Source organism: Coenobita brevimanus, chromosome 24 (genome assembly GCF_032717465.1).
Source record: "Coenobita brevimanus isolate Jiangsu-jjx chromosome 24, ASM3271746v2, whole genome shotgun sequence".
Lineage (NCBI taxonomy): Eukaryota > Metazoa > Arthropoda > Malacostraca > Decapoda > Coenobitidae > Coenobita > Coenobita brevimanus.
In genome coordinates this window covers 29,032,407-29,040,384 of record NC_136977.1, presented here as the reverse complement: position 1 = coordinate 29,040,384, position 7,978 = coordinate 29,032,407, and positions in this window count along the sequence as shown.

The window sequence follows — 7,978 nt, the reverse complement described above, 5'->3', positions numbered from 1 at the left end:
CGAAATCATTAATATTGTAATTCATGTTTGGTTGGGGGGACTGGCAAATAATCTCATTACCCTGTGACAGATTCTGGGGAGATTTTTTTTTTTTTTTTAAGGTTTATACCTTGCCCCCTTTTTTCAATAAGAGGTAACGCGTTGCCCCTGGGAAGAGGACTTTTTGATTTAGTGAATGTAGCACTTTATGACCGGATGCCCTTCCTGATATCTATAAGTGATCCTTGGGTGGACTCGAAACTCCAACTCTTTGGTCAGAGCGGAGCGCTCTAACACACTGAGCCAGTTGCTGGTGAGAGTTTTTTTTTTGTTTCTTGCCACCTTATTCAGTATATTCGGTGGGACCCTCAATATCTATAGGAGGTCCCATGGTCCTCGCTGTTTAAGATGGTAGTCATATAATTCATCTGCAATGCTTCATCCTATCCGTACCCGAGAAAAAAATATAGTTTGAAGTGGGACACTGACAGATATTAATAGAGAGAGAGAGAGAGAGAGAGAGAGAGAGAGAGAGAGAGAGAGAGAGAGATTGATAGAAATGGTATATATATACATAAATAATTAAAAAGAAATCTGGGATGAGGCATAACCCCAAAGCTAAGAAAAGCCACAAGAAAGTTAAACAACGTGCAGAGAGAAAGTAGCTGAGACATGAACTGTAGAAAAAAAAAAAAGCTTGTTGAATATAAATCTTACTAGTATATACCAAGCCAAATCCCAGGTCAGTTATTAAATAATATCCAGGAAAATACTGTATAAATAGACAAAACTATTTATCTATCTATCTATCTATATACCTAGGCTGCTTAACCCCCAGAATGGGGGTAGCCGAGACAGGACGACACACTTCCAATTTACTCATCGACACACACACACACACACACACACACACACACACACACACACACACACACACACACACACACATTTACTAGTATCTTAGTCCCAAAGGGAGAAGGGACAGAGCCTCACTGCACCACACAATACGAGGGTCAACTGCGCAGTGCAATCAGGGACATCCGCAACATGGGCCCGACAGCAGATCTGTTTACCCCAGCCACATCATAATGGACCCATTCCCTTACCCTCACCTGACCTAATCAGCTGATGAGACCAATTATTGTGAGAGAATATCCCCACGGGGCTGCGTCGCCATTTATTCATTCACAATTTCTTCCCAGTCATCCCTATTATGCACAGCCACTTTTCCTTGCTTTACAGACATCCCTCTCACATCTAACACTCTCTTCATACTGTCCATCCATCATATTCATGGTCTTCCTCTGGGCCTTACACCTCTCACATTCGATTTAGTTATCTTTTTCACCAATCGATCTTCATCCATACTCTCCATATGCCCAAATTGTTGCAACACTACAGTATGTTCAACTCGTTCAGCCATCTCCTGCATACCTCCAGTTCTCCTTCACACTTCATCATTTTTCACTCGATCCATACGCATCACTCCACACATACTCCTCAGACACCTCATCTCCATTACATTCAAACTCTTCCTCTCTGCTTCACCCATATTCCATGTTTCAGCCCCATATAATGCAGTTGATACCACTTCACCCTCAGACAGCCTTCTCTTTACATCGATTATAAGCAAACGACATCTAAATATCTTTTTCATTCCTCCCAACACCTTTCCTACTTCATTCATACTAAACTTCACATCTACATCTATTCTTCCATCAGTAGCAACATGTGACCCTAAATACTTAAAACACTATACCTTCTCAATCAACTCACCAATCAAAACTTTATTCATCCTTCTACCATCTACCAACTTCGTACACATCATTACTTTACTCTTTTCCTCATTTACCCTTAATTTCCTGCTTTCACACAGCCTTCCAAACTCCTCTACCAAATGTCTCAATTTCTCCTCCAAATCAGCCACCAGTGCAGTATCATCCGCAAAAGCATCTGATTCAGATTCCACTCTCTACCATCAGCATTCACCAAGATCAAACCTCCACCTAATACTCTCACATTCACCTCTCATACACCACCATCCATATTAATATCAAACAACCAAGGCGACATTACACATCCCTGCTGCAGTCCCACTTTCATAGGAAACCAATCGTTCACAGTATTTCCCACTCTTACACATGCTCTATTAGTTGCATAAAACTTTTCACTCCCATTACCAACCAACCATGTAGTCCATACAATCTCAAAAGTGTCCACAACGCCTCCCCATCAATTCTATCATACGCTTTCTCCTAATCCATGAACGCCCAAAACACATCCTAACCTTTCACCAAATACTTTTCACACATCAATTCTATCATACGCTTTCTCTAAATCAATGAACTCTCGAAACACATCCTAACCTTTCACCAAATACTTTTCACACACGTGTCTCACAGAAAATACCTTATCCACGTATCCCCTCCCTCTCCTAAAGCCACACTGCTCATCACCAATTACTCCCTCTGTACCCTCTCTAACTCTCTTAATCAGCACTCTGTCTAATACCTTACAGCATTTAACAGACTTATACTCCTAAAACTAGTATATTCATACTTATCACCCTTATCTTTATACAATGGAACAACACAAGCACTTGCCCGGTCAGTTGGCACCATACCGATCCCAAAACACACGTTCAACAATCTTACTAACTACTCAACAGTGGTCGCTCCACCACCTTTCTGACGTTCCACAGCACACCCATCCATACCTGCAGCTTTCCCCGCTTTCATATCCTTTACTACCTCCTCCATTTCCTCCATCATGATCAAAGAATCATTCAACTCTCCCAGCACGTTATTCCTTGCACACTTCCATCTGCCACAATCTCAGTCTCTCTTTCCTTCTCTACATTTAACAATCTTTCAAAATACCCTGCCCATCTCTTCCTTACTGCATCCATCTCAGTTGACATCCTTCCATCCTCTGCTTTTACTAGCTTTTTCTTCCCAGACTCTTCTTTTTGTATCCTCTTCTCCTCCTTCCAAAACATTTCCTCATTCTGTTGAGAATTCTCAGTCAACTGCCTACGTTACCTCTCATCTGCTGCAATTTTAGCATCACACACAACCCTTTTCGCCATATTCCTTACACCTCTCAAATGGAACCTCATTCTTCCTCTTTATCTACACTTCACATGCACATCTCTTCTCAGCTAAAGCCGTATTTACTTCCTCGTACCACCATTCACGTCCCATTCTTATACCATCACCCACTCATCTCACACCACACACCTCTTCTGCATACCCCACCACAGCACTCTTAAACAACTGCCATTCCTACACACCGCCATTTTCCTGATCTTTCACTGCATTCCATTCCTCTTTCAGTTTATCCTGATACTCTATTACTTTCTCTCTTTTATCCAACTCATTTTCTTTCAAAACCTCCCTGCAACACCCAACTCTCCTAGCTCTCACCCACCTCGTACCTACCCTCAATTTTACATCCACCTGGTAATGGTCAGACATACCTCCACCCTCCCCTCTCAAAACTCTCACATCCAACAATCTTCTTCTTACATTCCTGGACACAGACACATAGCCCTTTAATGCTCAATCAACATCCCTTCCGCCCTTCTGCTTCAGCCTCACCCATGTATACTTATAAATATCTATCTTCTTAAACAAAGTATTTCCAATCACCATCTCTCGTTCAACACACTTCCTTATCATTCTTTCCCCATTTTCATTTCTTCCAGGCACAGCATGCATACTAACTACACCTTCATCTGAAACATTCCCAGTCTAGCAATGCGTGGCGGGGGCGACACAATCTGGCCGCACTATGGGGTGTTACTACCAGTCTGCGGCCGGGCTGTGTTAGGAAGAATTCTGCCACGGTATTTTCTCCGTGTCGTAAAAGGCGACTAAAAGGAATGGGATTAGGGGACAAGGGATCCCCTCCTCTAAATTTTTAGTCCCTACAATGAGACACGAAAAGAAAAAAAAAAAGTGGGGAAAAATAGAAGGTTGGATATAAACCTTTCAGGCATACTGCACTAACAGCAATGCTAGGTCTGTTGTTGAGTATAATCCAGACATACTTACAGCTTTATAAATAGAAGAAATGGCTATGAAGTATGCTATTAAGTAAAGTAGAGAATAACAGGAGTATAGGGTTCGGTAACAGGGAGGAATACAGGTCTTGGGGGATGATGATACTAGTTACAAAACCGTCCCCCCTCACATACTCAGCACCTCTCGCCCCTCCTTCCTTCCCCTCTCAACCTTCTCTCTTTTCTCCATCTCTGCCCGTGCCCCCTGTTTCTTCCTGTCCGTTTCGCTCATTCTCCTCTCTCCTCCCTGCTCTTAGAGATGATGGCAAAGTCACCCTCCGTCACCGTTCTCCTCTTCTCGGTCGTCTCCTATCCCTCGCTCTTAGTCTCACCGTCTGCTCTCCTTTCCTCATCTGTTATTTCTGCTCTTTCCCCTACTCTAACCCTCCTTCCTTTTCCCCCCTCCCATCTCCCCTTTCTTCCCCCTTCAACGCTTCCCTCACCCTTCAACACTTGTCCTCTTGATCCCCTCATACCTCCCTCAGCCCCTTTATCTCGCTCTTTTCTTTTCCTCCTTTCACCCCTCCATCTCCTCCTATCCCCGTCCCCCTCCCCTCTCTCTCTCCTCTCTCTCCTCCATTATCCTGTGTTATCCTCTTGTTTCTTCACAGTCCTTGCACCCTCCTCTTCACCCCTGCATCTCCCCTCTCCCGTCATCCCCCCCCCCCCCCCAAAAAAAAAAAAAAAAAAAAAAAACGTTTGGGGGCAATTTATCTCAAAATGATTTCTCAGTCATCTTGTTTTCCTCTCTTATTGTTCTAACTTTATACAGATACCAATCTGATTACGCGCATGTTTAACTTACTTGAAGTCCTCTCCCTTCTTGTTGACAGTTTGACCATTTTTTGCACGGTGTGCTATACTTATAAAGCTGAAATGCTTTTGTCTTCCTTGCCAGTATTGATGTTTAGTTGAGTTCTTGCCACTTCATAAGTGCACGCTTGTAATCTGGACTGGAAAGTCTGACTTTGAAATCACCTCTCTTATAACATTTCTGCCGATAATATCGTTAACCGCCTTTCCTGCAGTTCTTTTATTAAACGTGACACTTTCTTGCTAACGCATGTATTACCGTAACTAGCGAGGATACCAGGTGCTGTCCGGCCAAAAAGGTGTACACTCTAATCCTGTTTGTTCTAGTTCAATCTTTGTTTCTGCTCCAGAAAGACCATGTACCTCTTATGCTTTTGAAGAGGGATTATGAGAGGTCCAGGGACTTTCTATTTCAGCTTTCGCAGACTAACGCTCAGTATTTGTACCGGTAGATACAACTACCGGTAACCTCGAATGACCTCCGACCAGTGACCTCAAATGACCTCGGAGGTCAACCTCACATAGCATATGTTCGAACTGGAGGTCATGTGTCTCCATACCAAAAATTAGGTTGCTGGGCCCAGTCATTCGAACAAGTATTATCAGTGACCGAGTGACCTCCAACCAGTGACCTCAAATGACCTTGGATTTCAACCTCACATAGCCTATTTCCGAACTGCAAGTCATCTGAGTCTCCATGCCAAAAATTGCGCTGCAGGGGTGCCCGGCGTAGCCCGTGCCAAAAGGGCGAACACTCTACCGGTGACCTCAAATGACCCAGATATGAATTTTGACCTCCTTAAAACCATCCTGGGGACACCCTGGTTCAGAATGTCTATGGTTCTGGGGATCTCTGGCCCTTGGTTATGGCTTGACTGAAGGATAAACAAACAGACAAACAATGCGGGTTTAATATAGATTGCTCTCTGTCTCTGTCTCTGTCCGTCTGTCTGTCTGTCTGTCTGTCTGTCTGTCTGTCTCTCTCTCTCTGTTAAAAGACGACTTAGTGCCTGTTCTTGACCCGTTTATTCCAGTGTTGTGCTATAAGGATTTTTCAGGTTTGGGAAGTCCTTTTGTTGTGAGTGGGTAAATTAGACCTGTATCTATACTACCTAATTCAGAAGGTCTCCGCAACAGAATAAAATTGTTTAATTGCACTAAGAATAATAATAAGAAAGAAAAAAGCTACCAGATTTGAGAAAGTAATCAAGCCGGCAACGGACATACGCCGGTGTAAATCATTCCATCGTATAGAGAAATACAATTTGACGAACAGCATTCTGTAAATTGATTCAGATTCGGGGCATTCCGTTTCTCATTATCAGGTACCTTATATCTGGCAGTGAGAAACAACTCTCCTTTTCCGTAACGTAATTAATTGGGGTATTCTTTTCCCATTCTACCTCATCCTAAACGATCGGACAATTGGCATCAGATTATGCCCCGATTCAGGCTTAGTTGAGAACAAGTCTTAACGATGCGAGATTATTTAATGTGGCATGGGACTGTGACAACCCCATCGTGTACCATTTGCGTGGCAAGGAACTGTGTATTGCCTATGGCACTGAAATGAGTGCATGTTAAAATCGAAGTTGTTTAACTGTATGCCCATGTGTGTCAAGAGTTTGTATATGGCATCGGTATGAGGTGAAATGATTCGAATATATGCAGGAATATGGAAGGACATGCTATCACCACGGCTTGAGGCTAGATCCACAGGATTTGGCTGGGAAACTCACCTGGCACCACTAACCCACCGTTACACCCATGGGGGAGTAGCATGAAGTAAATAAGCCTAAGTTGCATGTGATGATGATTATGATGATGACAAACATAATAATAATAATAATAACAATGACGAAACAGCAATATCTAACAAATATCATCAGTAACTAACCAGAGTGAACAAGCCAAGCAGTAATGGCCACTATCACATCCTCTCCCACACTCTACCACCACCCACAACCATAGTTATTAAAGCTTCATGGTCGTCAGTACTTTTGCTTAACTGTTCCCTACCCACTCCATGTTAATTTAATTCTACGGTACCCTCAATCTGGGACCCTATGTAGGCGGGCTGATGAGTAGGGGTTGTGAGGGGCATAGGTGCGGGGGTTGGTGGACTAGAGGGGTGGGGCAGTACTGGTTGCCTTTGTAATAGGGTCAGTCTCTCATGGCGATGGGAACTTTTTCGGTTTGCTTTTCTTTATATCTGTCTACCTACTAGTACACAGATGGTTAGTCCCTGAATGTACTACGTGTCAGTGGGGAGGACGACCACAGCACTCAACTCACTTCTTTATCCATCCATCCAGCTTGAAAACATAAAATAATTTAAAAGCCAAAGCATTCGCCTACAAATGAGTCTCGCTGGCCATCACTAAAAACAACTAGATCAGTAATCCTCTGGCAATGGGAGGAATATCATCGCAGCATCACCAAAATCGAAAAAAAAGTCTTAGGATGTCGCTGTTTACCCCTACTAAGTTAAATATCACGCTAGCATTCAGAAGCCAGAAGTCAGGGGTATTATATGTTGGTGAAGGTTATTGAGTATAACAGGCCTTTGAATAATTTCTAATAGTTGCCTTTTAAATAGCCGTTCTCTTCATTGAGGGTACGATAGAAAATTATGAATAATGGTAGGCTAAAAGAAAAAGTTAGAGGGTACTTTTACTAGCAAAAATCTCTGCCAATCGGAGGAAAATCATCGCAGCTTCGCTAAAATTGTCAAGTAACAAGCCATATATCCCGGAATATGGCGTAAAAAATTTAAATACAATTTACCCACTTAATTTTTAGATATCTTGGTAACAGCCACACACACACACACACACACACACACACACACACACACACACACACACACACACACACACACACACACACAAATGCAAGAGATTACATTATCACCTCACTAGGTGGATGATTACAAAAAAGAATATCTATTCATCCATCAGTGTATACATCCATCCATACATACATACGTGCATACATACAAAACACTAAAGCACTATAAACTATAGCTCTTCAAATGTGTCAGGCCGCATTGTAACACCTTGCACTGTCACTCTTCGCACTCCCATTTGTCACACTGCTACATCTCACATTCCCGTATAGCAC